General features: G+C 42.5%; 1 protein-coding gene across 5 annotated transcripts in view; it reads left to right on the forward strand.

Moving 5' to 3' along the window:
* Positions 1–515: 515 nt before the first annotated feature.
* Positions 516–12,746, forward strand: part of KCNJ15 (potassium inwardly rectifying channel subfamily J member 15) — a 56,858-nt gene continuing 44,627 nt past the window's right edge. For 2 of the 5 annotated variants that reach the window (XM_057544834.1, XM_028166870.2), the window contains exon 1: positions 691–913. The gene's annotated coding sequence lies outside the window, so the exon portion shown is untranslated. The other 3 variants (XM_028166871.2, XM_028166873.2, XM_028166874.2) reach the window with 3 other exon arrangements.

Below are 12,746 nucleotides of genomic sequence, written 5' to 3' on the forward strand. Positions count from 1 at the left end.
TTCGGACCATTTCTCATAAAAGCGCTAGACTCTGTGGACCAACGCTGGGATGATTCCAACATGGAATCTCATTCCCAATTTCCATGCTGTGGAAGAACTCGATTTTACCCATATCTATCCACCTTGTTATGTTTTTTGATCAGGGAAAACAAAGGCTATAGAAACAAATCAATACAGCCAGAAGGAGATTGAATTAAAAACATAGAGTGTCCCTCTGAGATGTTTGCTTATACGTATATTTGATATATGTATTATCTATACGGGTTCATCCCGATTTTCCCAGGAGGAAGGATTTTTGTTAATATTCACCTGGAGTGGGGAGAGGGAAGAGGAGGAGAGAACAGGTGAAGGAGAGCTTGTTAGAAAGTATAATCTGGTTATTTATTTATAGTTTATTTCCGCAAAGGGACCTTTAAAAAGGCTGTGATAAGAGTGGCCAAAGTTTCTTAAAGATTAACTGGCATTCTTTAAAAGGGCATTAGTTTTTTTTTTTTTTTATGCAGGTGTTTGGAGAACTCAGAACTGGGTGTCCATCAGAATATTTTGCTGGTCTGTAGATTCCCTTAAGACACACTGCTGACATCATGGTCTCCTTTCTCAGATTCCTCTCTCTCTCTCTCTCACTTTCTCTCCTTCCCTCCCTCCCTCCCTCCCTCCCTCCTTTCCCGTTCCTCCCTCCCTCCGCCCAATCTCTCCCAATCTCTTTCTTTCTCTCTTCAGTTCCTTCAGGTAAATCCTACTCCGACTTGTACCAACTTGTTTTTGACTGACTGTGCACAGCAAGAGCGTTTTCTTCATTCTGAGAGAACCTGAAGACCTAGGCTTCCCAAGGCGACCTGCGTGGAAGGCTCATCTCCTCGCCTTTTCGTAACCTCACATCTAGCCAGGCGCCTGCATTCACCAGTTCTCGCAGGTAAGAGGCACAGGCTTAGGTCAATTCTGGACCATGCTGCTCGCTGGAGGGATTTCTGAAAAACTTTCCTTCGAAAGGTAATGAAAATGTTGTGATTCTTTTGAAACTGACTTAAATCCTTCAAGACTTCCAGGCTTATCTGGGGGAATTTACAAGTGCTGTTTGCCTGTGGAAAACGGGTTTTTACTTAATGATGGGGCAAAAAAAAAAAAAGCTTTATTCATGCCTGTAAAACAATATCCAGATGTTGTCTTGTTTGCTGTGGGTGTAAGTGATCTTGATGGAGGGAGAAGAATTACTCTGTTTGCAAGTGTTTCTTTCTCCTAGTGTCTGTGAGAGCAAGTTTGTTATTGATTTTTAGTGATTACATGGTTTTTTTGTGTCGTTCTTCAGCAGTTATTTTCCTTAGTCGGTGGAGAAATCAGTTTAGGTTGGCGTAAGGCGAAACCTCGCCGGAATATTTTAAAATCTGTTACCTATCCTTATAAGAAAAAAGTAATGTAAGTTTTCCGTGGTAGGTATAAGGAATGTAAACAATTCTGACTTTGGAAACATTAGGAACCTGGTTCACAACCCATGGCTAATGCGTTTTATAGCCTGTGTATAATTCATGGGGGTCTAGACGGTTCTCAGCTAATCAATGTTATACTGGGTGAAATTTCCACATTGTTCCTGTGAAGCTAGTTTTTTATCTCCTCTCTGCACTTCCGCATTTAGTTGCCTGAAGGAAATAAGAATGTGCTGTTCAACAGAAGTCTCTTGACCTCATGATTTCTTTAAGTCACAGGTTAGGAAACTTACAACAAATGCAGTGTTCAACTTGGCAAAATTAAAGACCAAAATTAGTCCTACTCAATTCAAATCTTTAGATTTATTTCGTCTTATCAGAAAATATCTTAATCTTTTTGTTTGTTTGTTTATCTAAAGGAAGGATTTTGAAAAAAAATTACAAGTGATTCTTGAAGTTCTTTTTTTGAAACCTCAAAATCACACTCACACACACACAGCTGTTAATCCTAGATGCTATTCCATTCTGTCCTCTCTCATAAATGTTAAAACAAATATGTAATGATCTACAATAGCCTTAGGTGATAAATTCTTTCAATTTAAAATTGTCCTAAAAATCAAAAGAGAAGAGTCAAATATAACTATCATGCATTTTTAAATGCCATCATTTTATGACAACCAAGGGCTTACCTTACACACATCTCCCCTCAGCACTGTTTTCCCCAGGTTTTTTTTTTTTTTTTTTAGCAGTTTTCTTCCTTCCCTAGTGATAAATACAGTAAATGGCCAGTCAGGGAGCAACCCAGAGGTCGTATGACAAGTCTTTGCAAACGTCTGGAAAGTAGAAGAGTTTCACCAAATCGCCAGTCATATCTCAGAAATGCTAATCAAATAACGGGGCTGACAGGTCCTCACTGAATTAAATAAATGCCTAAGTAGTTTGGGGGTTTTCTAGAAATAGACTTAGCTGAATTTGGTGATTCTGGTTGCTTAAGGAAAACACATTTTTAAAAACTCCTCCCGCCCTCTCATCACTCCTTCTTCCCATCAACCGTTGTGGTCATTTTACGGAAAGTGCTATTTCCCCACTTTCCTCTCCTGACACTTAGAACCAGTGCAAACAGCCCGTGTTTGGGGGAAAAGAGACAGAGCGAGACCCCAGGCTTCCCACGCCCGCGGTCCTGGAGAGCTGACAGAAGCAGGTCTGCTGGATCTTTCTACTCTCGCTCTGCCCTTGTGTGAAGGAAATCTTAAAAGGGCTGAACTTTCTCGTTTGGGTGTGTGTGTAATTATGTACCTGAATGACAACGTGCTTTGTACAAGAAGAGCCACCAATGTGTGGCTTTAGGCATCAAAGACAAACATTTTCGGACTTAATCACTAAATGTCAAGCATTTGAAATCTCCTTTCCTGCCACACCCCCTCTCATCTGTCAGAGACACGGGGCAGCCCACTGACTTCCTTCCTGACTCTGCTTCAGAGTCCAGAGATGTTTGTGGAGAGTATTTGCCTGGTGGACGCATCAGAATCTTAGGACCAGCACAGGAGTCCGCAGAATGAACTGTAAGCATGCTAGAGCTGCTGATGACCAGCCCCTGGGAAGGCTTCTTTAAGGCATATAAACCTCCCTAGTCATGCCCTTCAGCCTTTACTCTGTAAGGAATTCAGCTACCGTCTTCTCCCCTGCAACCATTCAAGCACTTCACGCCAGAGTAAATCAGGTGTCTCCAATTGTGCTGTTTCAATTCTTCTTTCAAGTAAAAAGCATTCTGCTCCAAAAATAGTCAGAAAGCTATGGCCAGAGTTAACCTTAGCTTCCATGCTTGCAAAGAAGAGTGTATTGCTTATTAATGGGTAAGTGAAAGATGCATGTCAGACAGGGGTGATTCTTCATTCTCCTCTCTCCTGCCCTTCACCTTCATCTTGTAGACGCACCTTGGGAGTGGGGCTTGGGTGCAACTGGAGTGGCCGGGCTGGGTACGGGGAGAGCAGAGGAGCAAAGCGATCCAAGGCGGGTGTGTGGGGGGCTTGCTCTGTGCCCCTCCAGGATGCAGTGCCATGGAAGGGGGCAGATCTGACCCCAAACACCTGGCTCTTTGCTGCCGCTCAGGTGGCCTCCTGCTGCCAGTTTTACAGACAGAGAAAGCACTGTGCGGCCAGAAGGAGCAGCTCCAGAAGTGCCGAACCTTCCCACAGCTAAAGAAACTAAGGGCAGCCCACTTCCCCACCTTGAAATGGAGAATTGAGAGAAGAGAAAATAACTTAAAGTCTAAAAGCAAAGATTCTGGGAAAGAAGTTTTATTTGCTAAGCATTACTTTGTTAAGATAAAAGGGGGAAAAAAAAATGAGCACATAGACGTTCCTGGTAAAAGACAAAGCAAGAAAGAGGAATCTGAAAATCTGCCCTCCCTGCAAAATGCTCCTTGGGCCAATGCAGACAGTGATGTGGGCACCTCTGCTCACAATGCAGCTGAGTCCACGTAGAAATTCCCACTGTATTCCCAGGGCTTTTTAACCAAAAACATTTCTGCTTTTCTCATAAACAAAAGTCAGAGCTTGTGAGGGGGTCTGTATACCTGCCTTCCCTTCATTTGGTACCGTGACTTATCTGGTGAAAGGATTCATAAGCCAACAGTCACTGCAATCCAATTGGACTTTAGAAATTCACACCTGGCCTAATTCCAGTATAGTCTGCGCTCCCACACCTAAAATCCTATAACACAGAATTCCGGATATTTCAGTCATGATCTGAAGATGAATTAGGGTTGCCTGACCAGGCTCACGGAATCAGAAGATACACGAGAAGGACAAGGTGTTGATTTGTGGTACCAAAACACACTTGTCCGTAGGAACCTGTCCATAGGAAACAGTGAAGTAGAAGAGCATGCTTGTGTTACCTGGGGGCTGAGGACCCAGAGGGGCCGTTGAAAGGAATTAGCAATAGAATAAGCACAGTTTTGTTTTGTTCTTCCGCATGACCCTACAGCTCAGATTCAGAGCAATCTAGAAGTGTATTGATCCACGTTAAACAAAGCAAGCAGTTCCTTCCGTGGTGGGCTGATCTGTGCCCACATGGCTGCATTGGCTACTTAGGTTCCCATTCAGGGTTCCGAGTTCAGGGAAATGACATCCATGGCCTGACTGTGACCCTGGGATTACAAATCACACTAACCCTCAGTCACTGTCAGGGCCATCGGAATGAATACAAAAGAAGTGGCTCAGAGGAGGAACACTGCAGAAAAGGATCCAGTTCTCAGGGCCCAGGTTTGGGTTTGGGTTTCAATCCACATCCTGTTTCAGCCGAAGTTGCCCTGCTGTGGGACTGATAACTATGAACTTCTTGTGAGTTTTCTCCAGGGCCGGGACCAGAGGCTGATCAAGATTTTATGGAGCTTGAAGATTATACAATTTTGAGAGCCCTCTTTAAGGAAAAGGAATGCAAAATTATGACTATAAAATTAGGTACAAAGCTTTGGAGAAGGTTGGCGCAAGGGAGGAGCCCTGAAGCTTGCATTTCATTAACTTCATGACAAATCCACTCTGTGTCCTACGTAATAAAGGCCCAATACTTGTTTCCTGAAGGAATGGTTGAATTAATTTATGTAAATTTTAGCTGTTGGCTGCCCTCTAAGTAACTCTGAAAACTGATAAGTGAAAATATCAAATAATTGTGCTTATACACATCTAATGATTGGTGATATATGGAAGACTGATGTGGGTGATACCTAGAACATTTCTCATTTCACTGGCACAACGCTGTGAAATGTAGATCCTTGTGGTCAAAACGTTAGGTCATAACTACCCAGTGGTAAGATGCTAATGGTAAGATGCTATCAGAACTCCTACAGCAGAGTATGTGGGAACTGAAATTCATGGTACACTTTTTCAATTTGAAAAGTCCTCAAGTTAAAAAGCGAAGAACTTTGTGCTAGTCGTGGGCCTAGAACCTAGAAAGATATTAGAGGCATCAAGAGCACACTTCTCTTTTAATAGGCTTGAGGCCTTGCCCAGTGAAATATCTATGTGTCTGGCAAGGGACAACCTCTTCTATTTCTATGAGTGCTGTTTCCAGTTCCAATCGCAGTTATCAGTGTCATTTCTCAGTATGAATGCTGGCTAAACTCATGCCTACCAGGCCAAATAATGCTCTCACTCAGTGATATTTACGTCTTCAAATATTGCAGATTGGTATCTTGCTCATCCTAGTCTCCTGCCAAAGAATGCAAGGTTGGCTCCCCAAATGAATCTGGCTTTCTTACTTCCTGAGTTACCCCTTTGTCTAGCCCTACCTTCCAAGAATACATTTGAGAAGCTTATCATTTGCTTTGAAATATCATGAAATTTGACATCATCTCTACTTTTCCTACCAATCCTATCCCCACATACCTGCTACAAGTTAAAAATATTACATATGAGCCCAGGAGCGCCTGGATCCTTTATCAAGAATTCTCTAAATACTAAGGAATGAGAACCTGCCCTGTCCTCGTCCTATTTTCAAAAGTCCATGGAAAGAATTTATGTATAAACCAACAGTGAGCTACATCACATGCAGACATATATATGCAACTAACAAAGGCAGCGTGGATGTGTATTTAGCCATAACGTTAATAATGACACTAACTGTAGGTATAGAGGAAATATTCCAACGCCAACAATGTCACAATACAATGCTATGTTATTTTCAACATCTTGTCTTGTTTAGTAAATTTCAAATCTGTAATTTACACTTAAGGTCCATAGTAAAGATTAAGTGTACAAAAAATTGCCCTCTAAACAGTGTTGGCATGGTGACAATGATCTTAGCATCACCCTTTAACAAAGGAGGTGGGTATCATATTCACGTGACTCAATTATTGTCCACACGGATGTCATGATAATCTGATCAAGGAACACTCAGGGTTTCACCTCTTAGCACCACAACCCACCTGATCCCTACTGGCATGGGGAGGTGAGGGGACTGAGGGCTCCACTCCAGTGCCTTCATGACTCAATCTCTTGGGAACTGGGGGAAGACCCCTTGGAAGCTGGCCTTCTACTTCTTGTCTTAGGGGTCCAGGGGCAGGAGCAATCCCCTAGCCAGAAGGCTGAAGGGAGCATCCCAAAACACAATCAAGTTTGACAGTAAAGCAGCATCTCTCCTGGGAAGTTCTGCTGGCCAGCAAGTGGTCCTGAGGTGAGTTCTGTGTAATTCTTGCCCTACAGGAAATAAGAAGGTCTATACGCTGATAGGTTTGGGAAATCTGTCATAGTCTAGAATTGCCTCTTGGAACGTTCCAGTTATCATTACCATATTACCAGCAGCAAAGACATCCTTTAACTTTGAATCCCAAGTTGTTTAAACCATGTTGGACTACAAAACTGTCTGCCGCCTCCTTCCGCCTCCTTGTAACTATTATTCACTCCTCTGACTAATACTTCATGCAACCCCATGGAGGACACTTTTGCAGGCTCTGATTGGAAAGTTTTCACATACTCCAAGAAAAGAACATGTTACGAGTTTTATACTCCACTTGGCTGTGAGTTGTACTTTTGGGACCTATAGGTGACTGGCCAGCCTTTGGGATTGCAAAGTGGCCACCCACAGTCAGCTGCAAATAATTTATTTCCTTTTTGCCTCTTTGTTTCTTTATGTACATCTTATTCCCAAAAGGATTCAAGTGAATTTACAAAGACACATCCACATACCCTCACACAAATACAATACTAATTAAAAGTAGATGGAAAAGAAAAGTAAGAGTAAGCCTCAAAGAAGTAATTTGATGAAATCATTTACTTATATGAGTTTTAATCTATTTTTAAAAACCACAAATTAATGTACCCTGACCCACAGCAGTGGAATCTTGTTTGTGACTTTAGAATTCAATGTATGTTTTAAAATATGCTTCATATTTGACCCTGGAAATCAATTAGGCACTCCTTGAATCTAGTTTTATGTGCACCATATTTTATAATTCTTTTAAAAGACAATGTTAATTCTGCCTCTCAAGATCTTTTTCTTTTTTTCTTTTTCTCACTATTTCTATAATTTAATTGTCTGTAAGTGAGGTTATAAACTTTCTCCATCAGGATGTAGCTGGTTCATCCCACTTGGTCCTACTTTGCAATCACCTGTCTACTTGTCTCTCTCCCCTACTGGGCTGTAAGCTCAATGTCAATGGAGATTTTACCTGATTCTTCCTCTGTGCTCCCTGAGCTTGGCCCAAATAATTCCTTAGGCAATGCGTGTTGACTCAACATGCATTGACACCGAGGCAAAATTTCTGCTGTAATTACATCTTCTGTTGAACCATGACCTACATCCATCCCATCCTGCAAACATAGAGCATAGGACTTTGTATGTGAAGTGTTTTGAAAATACATGTATCTGAAAACTCCTGACTAGTGCATTTTCTCCCTTGATGACCATTACAAAGTGATAGATTGGCTGTTAGAATCACTTAAAGGGGGCTCTTAAGGAGGGAGTCATATTTGTATGAGTGAGAAGAAACAGGCCACCAAGTACCTACAATGTAGTAGTTGTGTGAACCCCACGTAGGGAAAATAGGAAACACGCAGAGTATTTTGGAAAGAGGGAAATGGAAATAAAACAGAAAAAGTAAATGCAGAGCCAGCAGGGTTTGGTGTGGCCTGAATGTTTGATCCTGGAGAAGAAAATAAAGGAAAGAAAGGAATGAAAGAATTCACTGCAGTCTTAAGGAGGAAAGAGTGATTTGATCCATGGCGTGACCCATCCAGGAGACAAGGGAATTCACATCATTTCGGTCTCCCTCAAATGCTATGTTTAGATACAGTCTGTGTTAGCATACCTGCGGCAATGAGGGTATTTGGCTCACAATGTGTTTTAAATTTTAAGATGAAGAGAATTTTCTAAGATTTTCCCATTTTAAAGATGAAATATTATAGGACTAAAACTTATAAGAGCCACTTTTCTGTGATTACAATCAAATGCATTTCATGCCGACTAGGAGTAGTGGATACCAGTACATGGTGTTTCAGAGTCTGAGGCTGCACGAGGGTTGTATAGTTAAACAGACATTTTACAATTGTGGATTTTAACTTGTCTAGTCCAATATCCTGGGAATGGTCTCTTAACTAGCCTTTTTTGCATAGCACTTTGTTTCATATTCAATAACCGAAGAAACGGTTTGTGACTTCCTAGTGCTATATTGGTCAAAATGTATATTTAATGAGTTTCTTAATCAACTCCCATCAGGAATTTGGCTGGTTAGGCTCTGACCCTCAGTTCTCTCTACCTGGTACACATGTGCCAGCAGCTTGCTCTGCAAGAGGCTAGAAGACTGTGTCTCAGAAGATGCAGGAGGAGAAGACTTAGTCTTTAATCTCAAGGAACCTCCATCCCACCGTTGGGAGGAGGTGTGGATGGGGATGCAGGTGGAAAAATAGTAAGAAATACTCAAAACACATGAACGGCTGCAGTGCCCGGCAGAATATGATGAGCATTACATGAGACCTTAACAAAAGTCTTAGGAGAGTCAAAGAGGGAAAGATCAGATCTGTTTGGGACAGTTGGGAAAGGTCTTGGAGAGAACCTTGGAGAATGAATAAGACTTCGAAAATCAGGATGGGGAGGAGAAGCCATCAGAGGTCAGGAGAACGGCAGGCACAAAGGTACACCTGAAGGAAAGGGCAGGGAGGCTTGCAGTGGGCAGAGGGTTAAGTGTGCTGCAGAGAAGGAGTCGGCGAGTGATGACAAGAATCTAGATGATGCTGATGATGGTGGACACTGCTGAGTGCCCCCCAAAGGCCAGATCATTCCAGCTGTGTCTTAATCCTCACAACCACTGCCTATCTGTGAGGCTTTCGTATTAACCTTGTTTTAGAGATGAGGAAAGCAGAGAGCAGAGGTTCAGTAACTTGCTTACAGTCACAGGTTTCAGACGGTGTGATCCTGGGCTTTGAAGTGAGGCCATTGGTCTCTAGAGGCCACACCCTGAAGTTTTGCTCCCTGGGAGATGAGCCTTAAGGGTAGGCTCGTTGGGAAGGGCTGTTTGGGGTTTGATAAGCAATGAGGAGTCACTGAAGGTTTTGCTTGAGCTGCACTTTTGAATATCAGCCCAGTAGTGAAGATCATGTGACTTGTCAGAAGGGTATTTCGAGAGGCTGGGCAAAGGGACTGGGGAGTTGGAGCAGAGCAGGGGCAGCAGGGAGGGAAAGAGAGACACACACACGAGATGCACGAAGAAGGTAGGACCTCTGGGCTCGCTCTAATTAGGCAGGAGTGAGGGAGTGTCAAGACACACAGGTGGGAGAATGAGGGCACCATTGTCTGGAACCAAACATCAGGAGAAGTAGCTGGATGTAGGGAGAACAATGTGAGTTGTGTTTTGGATGAGTCAGTTCTGAGCAGTTCTCTATGGGAGGTGAACCAGGGGACACTGGAAACACAGATTGAATCTAAGAGGGGCCACAGGTAAAGAAATGGGGCCAGGACTGGTCGAGGGAGTAAGGTAGAGGATGCTGAGAGAGAATAAAGAGAAATAAAAGGGGATGGCTAAAAGACCCTGGGGGATATAACTGGGGGTGGGAGAAGGAAGAGGGAAAGTCCACGAGGCAGAAAGAGCATGGATAATCAGGGAAACAGATGGATAACCAAAGAGTCTTCTGACCCAGTAGCAAAAGGCAGAAGGAACTTTCTGAAGACACTGCTACTAATACCTGCCCTGACTCACACATCAGAGAACTGAGAAGCATGTTTGGAAGCTGAAGAAGAGAAGCAGCAGAGAGTCTAAAGGTGCCAGCAAGAAAAGATGTTGGAGGAGGGCTTGGTAGCCCCGTCCCAATTTACTCTCCAGGTAAAAAGTCAGAGGAATTGAGAGATTATCGTTTGGCTGGCCAATCAGAGTCTCAGAGGCCGGGAGGATGGCTAATTCTAATCGTGTTAGTGGCATGAGTTTCTTTTCCTCTATTGCCTGTTTTAAGTATGATTAATCTGCTCCCTTTCCTCTTTAAAGTCAGTCAAGTTATTCCATAGATTAACATCTATCATGATTTTAATAGTCTGTGCTTAGCTCAGAGGGTGGTTACATGTATTCCCAAAGGAAGATTCCAGCAACTCAGGCCCCTGGGAACTGGATGAATATCTGGTCTTTGCAAGTTATGTGCTTTAGTTTTCTGAGACGCTCTAGATAAACTACAAGCCCATTCTTTTTTTTTTTTTTTTTAATAAATTTATTTATTTATTTTTGGCTGCATTTGGTCTTTGTTGCTGCATGCGGGCTTTCTCTAGTTGCTGCGAGCGGGGGCTACTCTTCATTGCGGTGCACAGGCTTCTCAATGTGGTGGCTTCTCTTGTTGCGGAGCATGGATGGACTCTAGACACACGAGCTGCAGTAACTGTGGCACACAGGCTCAGTAGTTATGGCTCATGGGCTCTAGAGCACAGGCTCACTAGTTGTGGTGCACGGGCTTAGTTGCTCCACAGTATGTGGGGTCTTCCCGGACCAGGGCTCGTACCCATGCCCCCTGCATTGGCAGGCGGATTCTTAACCACTGCACCACCAGGGAAGTCCACAAGCCCATTCTTGAATGTGTTTCCAATAAAAAGGGAAAGATAATGCAGCGTCTAAATTTGCTAGTTACTGACATGATTAAAGCAAGACTTTTCAAGTTTATTCTTTTATAAGATCGGAGACCTTTTGAACACAGACAGGATCTGACAGATAGTCTTAACGATGGAGAGAGAGAGCAGGCTGGGCCAGTTCCTTCAGAACAATTCATTGTTGGCTTTGAATCTACAGTTTCAAGTTTGTTTTGCTGGGACTATCTTCTACTTTTTCGCTGTTGTAATGGGATTAAGCAAAACTTCAGCAAAACCTAAAATGCTATATTATAGTAGTTTTGAAAAATATGTAGGTGGATTTTTAAAAAAGTCACAGTCTTAATTTCTTAGCAAAAGTCAAATGAGTAGTCTTTTGGAAACTTCTGTATAAGAGAATATGAATATCTGATGAGTTCTTTTTTTCAGCTTATTATTGAAGTATACTTGATAATTACAATGAACAGCAAAAGGATAAACACGAAGATGTAAAAGAGGACATAAAAATCATACAGTGTGGGGAAGGGGAGTAAGAAAATGTCGATTTCTTTTTTTCCAGAATATGTTTGGTAAGAGTTCCTGAAGCCCTAGAGAAAAAAAGTTGGGAGAGGAATGAGAAAAGCCTCAAGGTAGATAACGGTGGAAACTTGACAAACAGAGGGTCATCTGTGAAGAGGGGCAGGTTGGTCTCAGGAAAAGACTTTGGACTTGGGAGCTGACATTCCTGGATGTGAATTTCAGGTGTTCAGACTCCCTTGGGTGAGATGCACTGACCATCAGAGCCTCAGTGTGTACTGTAGAGTGTATGGGAAGCAATCAACAGAGGTTGGTTCTTTCTCTCCCCACTCCTGGTCGCCACCCTCCCCCACTGATTCCTCACCATCACCCCCACTCCCAAGGGCAATGCAAGGCTTTTCTTTAAGGCAGCTGGTGAAAGAAAAAAGTTAAACTTGGGAGTGGAATCCCTGGATTGGAGTCTTCACTTCTGTGCTGTGTGATCCTCCGAAAGTTATCTAACTTCTTAGATTCTCATCTGAAAACTTGAAGAAATTCCTACCCGCAAGAATAAAACAGGAGTGCTCGATGAGCAGATTTTTGTAAAAGTGTGGGGAAGTCCCTCCTAGTTCTATGAATCAGCAGGGAACAAACATTCTCAATATGACCCAAAGCAACCCTCCTTTCTTCCCTGAGGGCCTAATTCCCTTTTTATACAATTCTGCTTTTTAGAAATTACTTTATAAAGAAACTCACAATTCCAGAGTCTAGGTTACCACCCTTACAAAATCTGCAAGCAGCTTTTTAAATATTTTTAATTTTTCAAAGGGATTATACCCCTGTAGCTACTCAAACTTTGATGAAGGAGAGTTTAGTTTTGGCAGGACTAGCTTACTGGGTTTCCCTCTAGAAATGACTGTAGTTCTCAATGCAAATTGAATCAGAAATTACCCTTGTAATTTTTTTGGTCCTTCATTCTTTTCTGTTAAAAATACATAGAAGCATTAAAAGGTAACTTTCTCCTAGGTCTCATAAGGAGAGAAGAGTGACAGAGAGAAAGACTATGAACTTGGCATACCATTGAACCATGCTCTGGAATTTGGGTGGGTCTAGGAAAAAGTACTTCAGTGGAAAGCATATATGGGTGTGGGAGAAATCCCTGTAAACTATAAATTGACTACATACTGAACAGGCTGGTGTGGAAAGAAACCACAAGTCTCCCAAATTCAGAGAAGAGGAGACAGAATCAATTTGGTACCAAGAGAACACCAGGTA

The sequence above is a fragment of the Balaenoptera acutorostrata genome, chromosome 4 (assembly GCF_949987535.1).
Source record: "Balaenoptera acutorostrata chromosome 4, mBalAcu1.1, whole genome shotgun sequence".
Lineage (NCBI taxonomy): Eukaryota > Metazoa > Chordata > Mammalia > Artiodactyla > Balaenopteridae > Balaenoptera > Balaenoptera acutorostrata.